This window comes from Oryctolagus cuniculus, chromosome 8 (genome assembly GCF_051225735.1).
Source record: "Oryctolagus cuniculus isolate XC-2025 breed Fujian yellow rabbit chromosome 8, ASM5122573v1, whole genome shotgun sequence".
Taxonomy (NCBI): Eukaryota; Metazoa; Chordata; class Mammalia; order Lagomorpha; family Leporidae; genus Oryctolagus; species Oryctolagus cuniculus.
The window spans coordinates 98,835,993-98,852,868 of NC_142874.1; the positions used below are offsets into that span (position 1 = coordinate 98,835,993).

A 16,876-nucleotide genomic window follows, 5' to 3' on the forward strand; every position below is an offset into this window, starting at 1 on the left:
TTTTATTAGTGAAATAAAATATCTCATTTTAAAAGTGCCAGAGAAATATTTTAGTTTATTGTGTTTGTTCAGCATTTGAGCCCTTTATTAAACTCCATCAATATAGTAAAAGTCTGTTTTCTAGAATTATTTTAACAAGATAACTAAATGTAGATAACAAATGTAGAAAAGTTGTTCTGAGGCACAATGACAAAGGCCTTAAGTTGCATTGGTTCACAGGACAATTAAACTATCATGTATATTCCCTAAAGAGCTTCCTCTATTACAAATAGTGCTGACATGAGAGGAGGGGTGAGTGTTCTGGTTAAACGATAATGCATGGCAGAAAATGTGATACTATAAAGGTATGAATAAGACATAAGGAAATTGTTTCAGAAGCTAGTCCAATCGCTCTGATTCCAACCCAGGGGCCCTTCCATTTCCAATGAGCTCAATTAGCCCCTTTGCTCCATGACATCACAAAGTAACTGGTTTAAACTGTGCTTCAAGAGCCTTTTATACGCAAGAATTAAATGAGCCTGTCTCATTTAATTTCAGTTAATGTAAGTGAGCTCCTGAAACTGAATTGCTCAGTTGTAACACCAAGCTTGAAGCCAGGCTGCCTGATTAATTCCTAGCTGTTTGAAGTGCTTTCTTCTCTTATCTTGAGCTGTGCAGGCCTCATGACAGCCGGAGGAGAGCTGAACCTAAGGCTGGGGGAGATTTTTGTCTCCTCTCCACAGAGAAGAGTGGAAACCAGATAAGCACTGTGGCATAAAACCGAAAACAAACCAGAAACTTGTTGCCAATTTTAAGAAACGTGTGGGGTGTGGGGCTGATTAGAAAAACCAAAACATGCATAACACAGCATCCTTGTCGCCGACTTTCAAGTCCCTGGTAAACTGTGCAATTTTAATTGAAAATTACTATGGCCTAGAAACTAACATTACCCTAAAAGATGTTCTAGTTAGTTCCAGTTCAGGTTTTTACATAAAATGAGTATTAGCAGCAATGAGAAAGGAAGGGAGCAGCTGAGCATGGTGAGTCATTAGGGCAACAATTAGGACACTTTCCCAGATTTTATTGTATAACCTTTTGAAATTCTCAGATTATCTGCTTTGCAGTTCCCAGTAGATTTCTTTTATGATCTCTAAAGCAGCAATATGCCTCGGCATGAATTTCCTCATAAACACATCATGACATATCTTCCAGCTTCAGTAGAAAAAGAGATCATTTTAAGGGAGTCAACTGCACCTGCGTAGGTTTCCCCTACACACACACACACACACACACACAGTGACACCACCACCTTATTTCATACTCACATTAAAAATCCGGAGTGCATCATTGTTACAAATCCATGGTAAGATACATGCAGGCTGAGCAGGTAACTTAAAGGCCATGTAAGCATCGTTTCTTCCTCCACGTGACAAGTGTTGCCACGTGACAACCAAAAGCAGCCATACCACCTCTGTCAGCAACAGGCCTTGGTGCTGGAAGTCCAAGCAGCTAGGTAATACCTTGCCAATGAGCTCTTAAGAGCCAGTAGGAATCACTTAGGCACTTGAGAGAGCAAAACTATTAAAACTAAGCTGGCTCAAAGAGTGTTCTTCTCCATGTCCTGAGATGTTTGCTCAAATAAACGTCCAAAGCACAGTAAGAACTAAGAAAACAAGACACCCAAGGCTATAATACAAAGAGTGGGGCCATTGTTTAAACTGTTGTCCCCTCTCAGAGAACTTGAAAGTGCAATGAAACCAGAGATTCACACAGCAAAATTCTAAAGCTATGTTTACCATAGGCACGTTTCTCACTGCCTGATCATCAGTGTGCTAGCTGGACCTGAGAAATTTTCAGAATTCTGATGGGAGGTTACATGATCTTATATTTCCCATGAAAGTACTGCTAGAGTGATACTCACCATAGCAACTGAGCACTCCAATTATGATGTTATCTGACTGTAGGGTATATGGGGATGAGAACATTTCCCTCACATTTATTTTAGGATTGTGTAAGGTGAAAATAGTAATGGTTAAAAAAATCATATATTTGGAGATTCAGTATGAACTTACAGAAAAGTATCGATTTTATGTTACTTCTTTGTAATACGCCAATGACTTAAGAATTCATGTTTGCAGAGAGGCAGTTCTTACCTTAGGAATCCTGTCAAAAGAGTGTATATAAATTTGGATGAATTAGACAGCAGGGTAAAATACTGAAATAATTTGAATTCAAGTAATTTTGAATTGCTACTAATATAGTTAGAACATGAAACTGCATCTATAATTAAAAGTTCAAAATCATGAAACTTTTGTCTGTCATCAACACAAAAATCTTAACTATGAATTGCAATTATAAATTAATGAGGTATTTCTCTTAGAGCTCATTAGTTCTAAAGTTAATACTTAAAAATGTAGAAATTATTTTGAAGATTGGACTAGGTATATTTTTATCACATTTACTATTTTGTGGGTATTTTGTATGGGCAGCTACTCTGCACAAATGGTTTTGCCTGGTGCTGCGATAGCAAATAATGCATCCAAAGACATGTAACCAGCGAGGGCCAAATCCAGAAGTTCTTCTACCAGCTGCTTTCTCCACACCCTCTTTTGTAGTCATCCATTTCTTTCTCTTCCTGGTCTTGTAGTCTCATTCCTTCACTATTTTCTTTATTCTTTTGCTCTGCTAATTATTTCTTAGTATACCTTTTTTCTCAAAAAGCATGAGATTACAGATGATGCCATCTGCAATAAAAGGTAAATAACATTGTCTGAAGGCCTTCAGAAATGTTTTATTTCTAGTTTCCAAAGGAAACAGCCCAGCACAATCTGTACCTGAAGCATCACTAAATGCACATTCTCCTTGGCTAGCCTCCTCAAAGGCAGTTTTCTATTCCAATATGTCTTCTGTTCTTGTGTTTATTACAGGAAATTCATCATGCTTTGGTTTTGAAACTACTCTCAAGACTTTAAAGAAATTAAAAAGTGATACACTTGTAATTTTCAGTTTTCATTTATTTTGAAATAACGAATGAAAGACTTCAGATAAAACAGCAGGGTAGTTCTAACAGTCTATATAGCAAGTTAAGAATAATATTTACATATTGTGAAATTTAAATTACTACTTGAAGACAGTTATGCTAAGGTGTCTTCATTTATTTTACTGAAAAATCTATCACAATGAGGATGTTTTTTAAGATTTATTTATTTATTTGAAAGGCAAAGTTACAGAGAGGGGGAGAGAGAGAGAGGGAGAGAGAGAGAGAGAGTCTTCCATCTGCTGGTTGATTCCCCAGATGGCCACAAAAGCCAGAGCTGCACAGATCCAAAGCCAGGAGCTAGGCATTTCCTCTGGGTCTCCCACATGGGTGCAGGGGCCCAAGGACTTGGGCCATGTTCCACTGTTGTCCCATGCCATAGCAGAGAGCTGGATCAAAAGTGGAGTAGCCAGGACTCGAACCAGTGCCCATATGGGATGCCAGCACTGCAGGCAGTGGCTTCACCCACTATGCCACAGCACTGGCCCCAGGACTTTTGATTTTGGAAATAAACTGTCAGTGACCTGGTCATGTAAGTAAATCAAGGTTGACATCACTGTAGAGTTTAGGTCAATATTATCTCCTTTCTTTTTGCATTAGTCCCTTCCTGGTATAAAATTACCTCAAGGCAAACAGAAACAAAACTGATTTTTGTAGAAATTGCTAGAGTACCTCGCAGAGAATCTCTTCAGTGAACCTTGGGTTTCAATTGTTTATCCTCAGAAACAATTCTCATGTGAATTAACTAAGCCATTATATGAGAGTTAGTAAAATAATATATGTATGCATGTATTTATGTGTTCTTCCTATGTATGTTTTATTTTATTTTATTTTATTTTGCCTTATTTTTTCTTTTGCTGACTCATCTACCATCTTCAGCAAATATAGGTTTCAATAGTTTTGTGGAGCAAGTAGTTTTGCAGGGTAAGAAAACCATAATGCATTTATGGATTTATTTCATCAGTCGGTCAATAAGCGTTTTTGTATTTAGCCATCTTCCTGACATCTACACTTCCCCTTTATCTTCTGATTTATTAAATATTGGAAATATTAGAAAATTTTGTGCAATTTGAAGCTTTAAGTCAGGATTTGAAATTAGGTCATTTCTTATCCTTTGATTTAAAATGCACCTGAATAATCCCATTAAGGATTCCTCAGAAAGCTTGAAAGAATACAGGGTGTCCAGAATTCAAGCTTCAAATTAACATAGAAAAAGTTCACAAGCTTCAAAAGCTCAAGATAAAACATTAAATTATTTGAGAGCATAATTATGCAATTATTCATTATTATTAGTCTGAAAGTCACTTAAAAGGCATAATTTTTTAAAATGCTGAAGTCTTCACAATGCCAAGTGATTTTCTGATAGTATTGAGTGTATATATTATATGCTACATACATGTAGTAAATAGAAATTCATAAAGTCAACAAATACAAAATCTTATATATATACATGCAGATACAAGTACAGTTTATTTTTTTCATTTTCTGTATGTGTGATAAAAGGTCAACCGAAATGAAAGACTGTAAGAATTAACCAATCATCTTCTGGGAGACTGAAAACATTATAATATATAATGTATATGGGACAGGACAGTTTATGGGATCAGTTCTGGAAAAATAGTTTTCTTAGAAAAATTGATTATAATAAACTTCATGTATACATAAAATGATGGCAAATGATATAAGAATATTTCTGTACCCATCATCTAATTTCAAAAATTGCCAAACCCTTGGCATTCTTTCACCGGTACCCCATTCATATAGCTCCTTCAGTCTCCATACACTTTATAAAATAAATATATCTATTTTCATGTACTTGAAAGGGAGAGGGAGAGGGAGAGAGAGACTAATCCTCCATCTACTTTTTCAGTATCCAAACATCCATAACAGCCAGGGCTGGTCCAAGCTAGTCAAGAGCCAGGAACTCAAACCAGTTCTCCCACATGAGTGGCAGGGAATTAAATACTTGGGCCATCAATCTCTGTCTTCCCAGGTGCATTAGCAAAAAGCTGGATCTATAAGCAAAGAATCCCGGACTCGAACCAGCGCTCCAACATGGGATGTTGGTATCACAAGTAGAAATTCAACCCTCTGTACCAAATCTCCAGACTCAAGCTTTTTGATTTGCTTTGTCTGGCTATTTCTGATTATTCTCAATATTTTAGCCTCAGAACTCTGGTTAATCTTGTTCTATATTCTTCAGCAGTTCTTCAAAGAATTCTCTGGACTCTTCCCTGTGCTAATCAACTCTTATACTCCTCGGACAAATTTACTGCCAGTGAAGTGTTTTTCCTATGGTATATTATCTTGTTTTCTATGCAGGTCAATGACATGTTTAAGAAAACAGGAATTCCCTGTTCAACTCACTTGTCCATTATTGTTCGTTATTTAAGATGAAACTTTTGTCACCTCAATCAAAAATTACTATGATTTTCCTGAAGGAACATTATTGTCTTTCTGAAGAATTCAAAGGGTATAATAATGTCTCCTGCTAGGCAGTTACTATGGACTTTCCTATCATTACCACATGCCACTTATTAGTTCTGTTTCATTTCTGTTCAGGTTGGGGCAAGGCAAGTTAACATATGTCACTGTGCTCAGAATTTCAAAAAAGAAGAATCTTGTATTGAAAATCTGATCCAAGCTATGCCCCCAAGGGAGAGCACTTAAAGTGAGTGGATTTCTCACTCATGGTGAGTATCTTCCCACGAATGGCACACAGGCCCCAACAAGCATGAGTAACAGCTGAAGCTGCAGCAAAACCAGACTTGGGCTGGGAAGGAATCAGGCACTGAAAACCACAATGGCTTAAAAGAGTCTCTGGTGGGAATTTTTAAACAAAAGGTCCAAACAGATTATAATGTCCTCATTATCTTCAAAACAAAGTATGCTGTTAAGAATACCAAAGGAGCTACTGCTGTCCAAAGACTTTGTGGTGCAAAATTTCACTCTTTTAATCATGCAGTGAGCATGAATCACCATTTAAGAAACATGAAAGGGCATTACTCAAACAATTCTGATTATGTAGCCATTTCTTGGAACAGCTAATTCTGTAGATGATGCTATTATACTGATTTAAAGAAATCTATGAATTGTTGGCTGATGTTATTATAAGAAAACCTCCCTAAGAAATGTCTTAGAATATTTGTTCAGCTTGGTTGTTTGTGTCACATTTATCAGCATGAATTTGATTCTTTTTTTCTTTTTAATCAGTTGTCATCCATTTGATTTGATTTCAAGTTCAAACTGCACTGCAAGAGTTTTAATGATAATTTTCATTTTATAAATACTTTCCTTACGATGTAAATGCCAAATGTTTTAGCCTATTTATCCTTAGAAAAGCATGTAACTTCTATTAACAACACATTCTGGTACATGTATTATCAGCAGATATTTGATTACTTTCTAAAGAATTCTGTATTTGCCAGATGCATAGTCTACAAACTCTGTATTTCAGGAATTTATCATCTTTATTTATAATCTACTCATCCATTACAAGATCTAGCACAAATATTGTGCCAATATTGTTTTCTATTTAAGGCTAATAAAATATTTTTTCTGTGAATTAAACATTGAATTTGCATGTCAGCGCTTTTTGACTTAGAAAATTTGGTTTATTTTATGCAACTTAGGGCAATTTGTAGAATGAAGGAACGATAATATGACAAGTAAAATCCTTGTCTGAGATATATGGAGAGTGTATATATATATATATATATATATATATATATTAGTCTCTAATATCTTTAGTTATTGATATAACTGTTCAAGCCCAGAATTGAAGAAAGATTATTAATATCACTCATTTTTATTTCTCTAATAATATTTATCAGCCATTTACATTTTCCTGTTTCCATTCAATTGTTAGAGAGATTAACCTACATGATAACTACTTGATCTATAGAGAGTAAACATCAAAATCTCCAGCTGATTTTCTGCTTGTTTCTCCTTCACTTATTCTTCTTCCTGCTGGCTTTCTCTCAGTTCCTTAAATGTGCAAAGATCTTTCAGGGCTTAGAGTTTTGCCCAGGATTTCACTCTAGTCACAGTTGTGCTTTCTTTGACTCTGCCAAGTTGCCTGTCTCTGCATTAAAAAAAATGAACTCACCTCCTCATCTGTAGTTTCCTTCCTTCACTCTATTTCCCAATCTCATTTTCTTCTATTGCACCTGCTGGCCTTTTTTCCTCATAGAACCTTATATTCTGCTACTGTCTTCTCTCCATTTGTTAACCTACTTTTCTTAGCACTTCATATTCAGGATTCAGGTCAGTGGCAGGAGCCAGAAACAGAAACAAAACTCAGTACTTCAATGTGGTAGGCGGGGCTAAAGACCCTACCCCCCCCAACCCCGCTGGCACCCCAATAACTCTTTACACTTCTTAACAGAACACACAAAACTTCACATTTTGATCCAAAAGTATACTTATCATTGCTTCAAATGCCACCAGCCCTTATATTTGTGTGTATTTCATTGAATAGGCACTCTGCACAATATTTTAAAGCATGAGCTGTAAAAATCCCTTTAACTCCGAAATCCAAGGAAGGCAGCAGAGAGTTGTGTTGTATAGTGTCTAATATTGGTCTTTCATGAAAAAATTAATTTCTCAAAGGCTGATTCTGAAGGGGTTGAGTTCACTAGGTCTTATATTGGGTGTGGGAAAATATTTTGTTAACAAACCATCAACACAGAATCCAATACTGCACAGATTCTCCAGATCACATGGAATATATCATCTAGGAATCGGCAAGCTGAATTTTTCTATTTATTTTTTTTTCTTCACTATGATGTAAACTCTATGAAGACACAGAGTGTTTCTCTGGCACACAATTTCAGAGAAGGTGGCTTTAGTAGCAGAGACAACTCAGCATTCTTAAAATGCTATTATATTTCCATTTCATGTCATAGAATCATTTCATGATGTAGATGTGTGACTGGTAAGGTGGTTTCACAAAATTGCTGACGAAGACTTTCATCTTGCCATTTTTATCTGCCACTCTCAGTGCATAACACACACTTAGTGGCCCAAGATGGCTGCTTGAGCTTCCCCTATCAGGTCCACATTCCAGTTAGCAGAAGATGCAAGAGAAAAAAGAAGGTTACCATCCTCTTTTTCTTTTTTCTTTTTTCTTTTTTGACAGGCAGAGTGGACAGTGAGAGAGAGAGACAGAGAGAAAGGTCTTCCTTTGCCGTTGGTTCACCCTCCAATGACCGCCATAGCCGGCGTGCTGAGGCCGGCGCACCGCGCTGATCTGATGGCAGGAGCCATGGCAGGAGCCAGGTACTTCTCCTGGTCTCCCATGGGGTGCAGGGCCCAAGCACTTGGGCCATCCTCCACTGCACTCCCTGGCCACAGCAGAGAGCTGGCCTGGAAGAGGGGCAACCGAGACAGAATCCGGCACCCCGACCGGGACTAGAACCCGGTGTGCCGGCGCCGCAAGGTGGAGGATTAGCCTAGTGAGCCGCGGCACCAGCCACCATCCTCTTTTTCAGAAAGCAATGCACAGCACTTTCGTTGCTATCTTATTAATCAAAATTTTATCACCTGGCTATATTTGTGTACAAGATTGGCTGAAAAATACCATTCTTCCTAAAAGCCCTGCTAAAACCTAGGCCATAATATTCCAAGTGGAGCCAGATATTCAACATTGTGTTGAACACAGTCTAGGACAGGAAATATAGCCACTGAGATGATATTCTGTTGAATTTATGCGTAAGCTAAATTGAGTGTGTTATCTCTTTAAAATGTCTCAGCTATCCTTTGAATCATTTATTCTTTAATCTGGTTTCGAGAAAACAGACTTGCCTATGATCATATACTGCAGTAAGAGTTGATCCCTACCTAGCCTTGAACTTTAAAGTCATTCTGTGTGTCTCCAGGGTCATGATGGCCTTTATGGCTTCCTAGGAATATGACATGGAAACTGTCTCTTTTCTTGTTGATCTGCTCTCATTGCTAATCAGTAGAAACTGCTACAAGCCCCCCATTCAAGTTTATAATTTCTCTGTCCAGCCCACTTTGGCCTGCTCACTTGTCAACCTGGTGTCACCAACTGTTTCTGCACCTGTGCATGTTTACATGGACTTTCAGTCTGAGTGTATGGAAGGCTGAAAGGTATAGAAGTGCTTCAATTATATTGATGACAGTGCTAGGCCATCTGCATGTGGTTCTGTGAAGCTGTCTTTAATAAAATAGAGGTGAAAACTTTTTGTGATACATATTTTTAGAAAGCTACAACTATGTCAGGGAGAAATCCTGAACTTAGAACAGTTACCTAACAGGAGCCAATAAACCCAAGATCATCTTCTGAGTTGTGAGGTTATGAAGATAAGTGAAGTAGGGAACTTGGATCTCTGAGATTCCATTCTGTCACTTAGTTCACTGAGCCATCTGGCTGCCTTAATTTCCACCCACCACTTGAAATATGTGTTTACAGAAATAAATATGAAACTGTAACTAAAGTAATATGAAAGCTGCAAATGTAAAAATATGGCCATGACAAATACAGACATCTATGGTCTGAAAGTCATTACTCTCTTATCATCAGCTTCAGATGGTGTCATTGATAACCTCTTTGAAAACAGATGCATGTTTATGGATACAGCATTGCTATAATAAGTTCATTAAATTTTAAATGTTTTAGGCAGGAGTGTATATATTACAATACATTAGTTTGTCTAGATAATTAGATTTTGCATTATTCTTTGACTATATTACTAAATTTAAAAAAAGGAGACTAGATGAAATAACTTTGCCTTCAGACAACTATCTGTTTTAAATAATATTTTCATTTTTACAGAGAAGATCTACATGAGCCCATCCTTTTTTATGGTTGAAATTCCGAATAACTCTTAAAGGAAAAAAAAATGATTTTTTTTCTCTAGTCTTAAGAAACTAGACCTAAAACTCTATCACACTGGATAATTTCCATTTGCACTAGGATGTTTTAGCACGAGAGAGTTTTATGTCACACACACTGGTATCAGTGGTATTGCCCTATCCATGTCTGTGGCAAACAACAGCAGTAACATTGGTGATGATAGTAATAATGATGCCACTAGCCAATATTTACTCAGCAATATGTTGAGACCCACACCAAAACAAGTATACACACACATACATACCTATATATCACACACATGCATGTACACACACATAGGCACAAATGCTGTCATTTGGAAATATTGACTAATGTATTACTTTTGGATGCTGTTAGTGTTCTATTCATAAAGACAACTGTATTCTTCAATCAACCAGTATTTAATCTACACTTTCTTAACTACTGAAAAAAAATGAAAGGTCCTTGAAAACTTCCTTTGTAAAAATGAAGCAGAGGTGTTTTTTGACTACCACCTGGCAGTTGTAGAGAAGGTTATCACTAATGCTCTATCACATACTTTGTTAGTGTCAGGGTCAGAATGATTTTAAAAAAAGAACAAATGATGACTCCATCTCTAAAAAATGTCATGGTCTATTGAAAAACACAAACAAATGCACTAAAATATAAAATAGTAAGTGAATTGATAATTGCTTTTCCAGTTATCTAAATTATTATAATAATATAATGTAATAATATTATTATCTTGAAATTCTCTAAGAACGTTTATTGAGTATTCAGTAATTGCTAGGCATGGCAAAGGGCAACATTTTTCTACATAAATGTATATAAGAGGAATAACACAAACTAGATACCAAGTATATATAAGAACATATATAAGAGTTGTGTATAAATTGTTTAACACACTGGATTGGACAGCATTAGAGTTTGCTATATTGCAAACCTCTCAGAGTGGCTAATGTAATAATTTATACTACGTGACTGTGAATAGCAGATTTGATTTGAAGTAGCTCTCTTCTCTCTCTCCAATACTCTTGTTTTGTGGAAATGCTGAGGCTATAGCTCCATACTTGTAGAATCCTGAAGAGATTTAAAAGATTTGCTCTTCTGAAAGAAAAAAAGTGCATCCCAAGTTAATATTTTTAAAGTACAAATATTCATCTTAATATAGGTCATAAAACTCATTTCACCTATTGAAGTTTTGTGATAGTATTATGGCTTTGTTATGAAACATTAAAAGATGTTGAATGTATAGACAAGCTTTTTTCTTTAGAAATTTACTTCCCAATTTCAATAAATGAAAGTTATAGATATTTCAAATCAATGACAGCCCTAATAATACAAATTTAGAACACATTATCTTTTGTTACAAATGACAATTGTCTCCTCAGAATAATTAATAGAAAGTAAAATAGAAGTAATGGACAGAGTAAAATGTTTTTGTAAAAAAATCATGGCTTAAGTAGTCTATGTTATATAATGTGTTTACCTTATATACTTTCAAAATGGCAAATTTCTTAGATTGAAAGCATATCTTTCTGTAAAATACACTAAACATATGTCATAAACATATGATACTTGAATTATGGTAAAATTTCAAATTTTAATTTGGGCCACAGACTTTTCTCTCTCCAGATCTGGAGTTATTGTTTTTTAAGTTAACCACCTCTCCATAATTTAAAAGTTATCAGTCAACTCAAGGTGTATTTCATATGGATATGCTCCTAAGGAGGAAATCACTATTATGGTCAAAAATTTCCATTAGTGTTGTCAAGATTTTTAACCCGTTTTTTTAAAAAAATAAGCTTCAGGGATCTGGGTTGTGGTGCAAGTTAAGCTGCCACCTGTTATGCCAGCAACCCATGTGAGCACCAGTTAGAGTCTTGGTCATGCCACTTCCCATCCAGCTCCCTGATCATGTGCCTGGGAAAACACTGGTCTGGTCCAGCCCGGCATTTGTTGCCATTTAGAAAAAGAACTAGCAGTTGGAAAATCAATCTCTCATTCTCTTCTTCTCTTCTCTTCTCTTCTCTTCTCTTCTCTTCTCTTCTCTTCTCTTCTCTTCTCTTCTCTTCTCTTCTCTTCTCTTCTCTTCTCCTGGCTCTCTAGCCATTTCTTTGAAAGTCTTCCAAATAAATCAATATTTTTAAAAGTACACATTATTAGCAAATACTAAGGAATCATTTACTCTCAGAATCTCCAATCTTGATCTCACTGTAAACCAACATCTCTTTGAGACCAGTAGTTTTCACCCAGGGTGGATTTGCTTCTTAGAGAACATTTGGCAATGTGTGGAAATTCCTTTGATGATCACAGTGGATAAGTAGTGGAAGAATGTTATTGACATCTACTGGGTTAAGAGCAGTGGTGCTATTAAATACCCTACATTGTACACATCCGCCAAACCAAAAAGTAATCTGGCTCAGATGTCAGCACCACCAAGACTGAGAAATCCTACTGTGGACAGTGCTATGTGTATATATTGCAGTCATCTCAAATGCACAACTACCAGTAAACTTATTTTTTTCCTTTTCACTCCAATACTCTCCTATTTTTGTTTCTGTCTCATAATGTTAAGATTTAAAATCATAAAATCATCCATGACACCTGTCTCTCTGTTTCTTTGAATAAAAATTCATTTTAGATTCGATGCAACCACCACAATAGCTTTCAAATGTGTCTATCACACCTCAGCCCCTCAGGAAATCATTGCACAACCGAGGACTAGGTAATAACTTTTCTAACTTACCCTTCCACTTAACCCCACTGCTGTATCTTATTTTTCCCTCTGTTACATTTATATCTAGGTAATCCTCTCAAAATATTATTTGGGTTATGTCAATCATATAGCCGTTAGTTGAATCATTACATATGGGCTAAATCACAAAAGGTATAGTTAAATTTTGATATCCATTTCTCCATTCAGTCTTAACTTTGTAATATTCATTTAAGCGGAAATGGACTATGTAAGTAATTATAACCTCACTAAAACTTCGTTCTTTTTTTGTACAAATTTGAAAGTTCAAGAATTTTATACAAACATAATTTTAGTGTATATAGTCTTTTGTGATTGGTTTTATCCACTTAGGGTAATTACCTGGAGATACAGCCAAGTCATTAAGTATATAGATGGTTTATTCCTTGTTACTGCTGAGTAATCTTTTCATGGCATGGACCTACCACAGTTTGCTTAACTATTCATTTGTTGAAACACATGCAAGTTGTTTCCAGTTTGGAAGTTATATAAATAAATTGCCATGAACATTTGTGTAAAGAACTTTGCATGAGCACGGTTATCTATTTCTCTGGAAATAATGACCAACAGAGCAATTTTTGGATCATATGAAAATTGTATGATTACTTTCATAAGGACTGTAGAAACCATTGTTTTGAATGGCTGTGTCATTTTACATTCCTGCCAAGGGTGTGTGATGCAGTTGATATCATTTCTTCCCATCTTCACTAGAATTTAACATCACCACTGTTTTTTCTTTTATTAAAGATTTGATTTATTGTTGAAAGTCATAGTTACAGAAAAAGAGGGAAAAAGGTGAGAAATATCTTCTTTCTACTGGTTTTCTCTCCAGATGGCTGCCATGATCAGCTTTGGGCCAAGCCAAAGCCAGGAGCCAGGAGCCAGGAGCTTTATCTTGATCTCCCACGTGACTGGAGGGGCCCAAGCACTTGGGCCATCTTACACTGATTCTTCCCAGACCATCAGCAGAGAAGTGAATCAGAATCAGAGCAGTCAAGACACAAACTGACACCCATATGGGATGCCAGCTTTGCAGGAAGCAGCTTTATCCACTTCACCACAATGCCGAGCCCCTTTTCTTGCATTATTTTGTTTTTTTTATCTTAAACATTCGAATAGGCATACTTGGATAAAGAGCTCATTTTGGTTTTAATTTGCACTTTTTTAATAGCTAATGGAATCGAGCATATTTTCCTGTTTCTTTGCCATCTGTATATACTCTCAAATGGATTGTCTATTTATATCTTGACCATTTCCTATATTGTGCTATTTTTGTTTTTACTTTTAAGTTTTGAGGAAACTTCATGCATTCTAAATAGTGATCATTTGTTGGAAATATCTGGCTCTACAGCTTGTCTGTTCATTACATAAACATCTTTCAAGAATTTTTTTTATTTTTATGGCATCCAATTTATACATTTCCTTTTATCAGTTGTGCCTTTTGTATTAAGTCTAGGAACTCTCTGCCTTTGTGGAGACTCTGAGAATGTTTTCCTGTTTCTTTCAATAAAAACCATATTAGTGTATACTTTACATATAACTTCATAATCTATTTGATTTAATTTAGGCTAATATGTTAATTTTAGAGCAAAATTCATTTTAACCCATAGTTGTTCAATTATTCTAACATCTTTTATTTAAAATTCTATCCATGGGACCAGGGCCGTGGTACACTAGGTTAATCCTCCTCCTGCAGCACCAGCATCCCATATGGGTGCCAGTTCTAGTCCTGGTTGCTCCTCTTCCAGTCCAGCTCTCTGCTGTGGCCTTGGAAGGCAGTGGAGATTGGCCTAGGTGCTCGGACCCCTGCACCCGCATGGGAGACCAGGAGGAGGCACCTGGCTCCTGGCTTTGGATTGGCGTAGCTCCAGCCGTTGCAGCCATTTGGGGAGTGAATCAACAGAAGGAAGACCACTCTGTCTCTCTCTCTCACTGTCTGTATCTCTACCTGTCAAATAAATAAAACTCTTTAAAAAATAAAAAAATAAAATTCTATCCAGTCTGCATTAAATTGATGCTATACCATGTCAAATGCAACTGAACAGGTTGACGTTCATGTATTTTTGAATTCTCTATTCTGTTCCATTAATCTTTTTTATCTTTTCTCTGCCTATAACATACACATTATATACAACAACACATTAATCTCAACTATTGTATTTATATAGTAAAACTTATTTTCCCTCACTTTATTCTCCTTATTACTTATTCTCTTTATTTTAGCCACTATGTTTCTTATACCTTTCCATATAAATTTTAGAAAAATTTTGCCTTTAGGTACAAAAAACATTACTGAGATTTTAATTTCAATTACATTTAAGCTGTGGATAAAATTGAAGCTTCATAGTCATGGTATATTTCTCCATTTATTTAGGATGGCCTCAGTGTCTTGCATCACCAACTGTTACACTGCCTACAATATTTACCCTGTCAATTTCTGGTTTCTGATTGGCCTAAGACTATTTACATTTCAAGTAATTATTGATATGTTTGTGCTTAAGATTTTTTCTTTTGTTTCTATTTCTTCTATTTCATTTTTATTGTCTGTGGTTTACTTGAATTTTTTTAGGCAGTCATCTTTACTTATAGAGTGTTTAAGTGTGCCTTCTTTGATGTATTTCTTAGAGGTTGCTGTTTGTTTTGTAACACACACATATGACTTGTCACAGAATACCAGGGTAACATTTTGCTACTTCAGGTGAGTTATGGAAGCCTTCCTTCCCCCTTGTTTCCTTTACTTTCATCACTTCCAACTATAATTGTGTGTGTGTGTGTGTGGAGATGGTCTAATTTCCATTTCAGACATCAATATAAGAATTTCAGGGGGTCCGCCCTGTGGCAAAGCAGTTAAAGTCGCTGCCTGCAGTGCCGGCAACCTACATGTGCATATTATTGTAAAGAAGATGAACTGGGGAAAGTGATGATATCCCATCCCCACTCCTTTTGCCCATGCCTTCTTGTGTCTTTGTTCCCATATATCTATACCTCTATGGTAACTGGAATTATGGTAACAGACAGATCTGCCTGTGTGGCTAGATGCCCACCAAGTCTGTTATGTCACAGTTTGTCTCTGGGCCATTTCTGTCGGTAAAGCCATATAAGCAACTGGTGGGCATGCCTAGGGACAGCTACTTGTGGATTGATGTGGACACATATGTGGCTGCTTGGGGGATAGATGCAGGCTCATATGAAGGTGCTTGGGGATGGATGTGGGCACATGTGTGCCTGCTTGGGGATGCATGTTGTTGCTTGTGGTTGTGTGGATGTGTGCCTGTAGGTAGTTATTGGTGTATGTGGCTGTATGTGGGTGTGTAGGTGTCTCTCTGTGTATCTGACTGCCACCATAGACACAAAAGTTGATATCACCTGTGGCCCCACCACCATCAGGGGCAAGGCTATTCCTTGTGCACTCCTCACTGTCACTGTGAGTATAGGAGATATAAATCAACAAACAACTTCGAGTTGTTCTGTGACCTGTTGGAATTTGAATCTGCTTGTTTTGGGCCCTAAGTACCAGACATACAATTACGTATAGGGGGAAAAACACAGAGAATATGTAGGGTTTGATACTATCCATGTCTTCAAGGATCCACTGGGAATCTTAGAATGTGTTCCCTGTGAATAAGGGGGAGTTACTCTAACTGCTATTGTAGCCTTGGTTAATTCGCTGACCTACTTATTATCCAGATATCCTTTAGAGAGCTAGATTACCCTCATGAGGATTTAATTTCCACAAAGATCCACTCACACATAGAGCATGGATCATACCTATGGCACAGCATCTGTTAGCAAGCACACTAACAAACTTTAAGTGAAATGGCATGGGCAAGTCTCCACATGGTTTGTTCCTTTTGACTCCATTATAAGTCCATGTTTCTTGGCATAAACATTAATCCTTCAAATTTATCATCAGATGAAACAAATTGCTAAACTCTTTTGCATGTTCAATGACTCACACTGAAAAACTATAAACCTGTAATGTTTAGTTTATGTGTATTTTATATGAATCTTCATTTATCCTTAGCAGCTAAATGACTTTTACGATTTATAACATAAAATATAATAAACAAAAATTACAAGTAACTTCAGGCTTCCTATAAAGAAAATGTTAAATGATTTTAATAAACCTTTTATCCTCACAGTAGCGAGTATATTTTTGCCATAAAATCTGAGAGATCCTATGGTAAATTACATTGCTTTGTAGTTTTAGAATCATAGTTTTCATCCTAAATCATATAACTAAAAAGATTATGTGAGCATCGCTCAT

The 16,876-nt window shown here is 36.4% G+C and overlaps 1 long non-coding RNA gene across 1 annotated transcript in view; it reads right to left on the reverse strand.

Annotated features, from left to right (window-relative positions):
- LOC149125098 (uncharacterized) overlaps positions 1–7,269 on the reverse strand; it is a 121,522-nt gene extending 114,253 nt beyond the window's left edge. Inside the window, exon 1 of the long non-coding RNA XR_016212572.1 lies at positions 7,125–7,269. This is a non-coding gene — a long non-coding RNA (uncharacterized LOC149125098). The remainder of the gene's footprint in view (positions 1–7,124) is intronic.
- Positions 7,270–16,876: the final 9,607 nt, after the last annotated feature.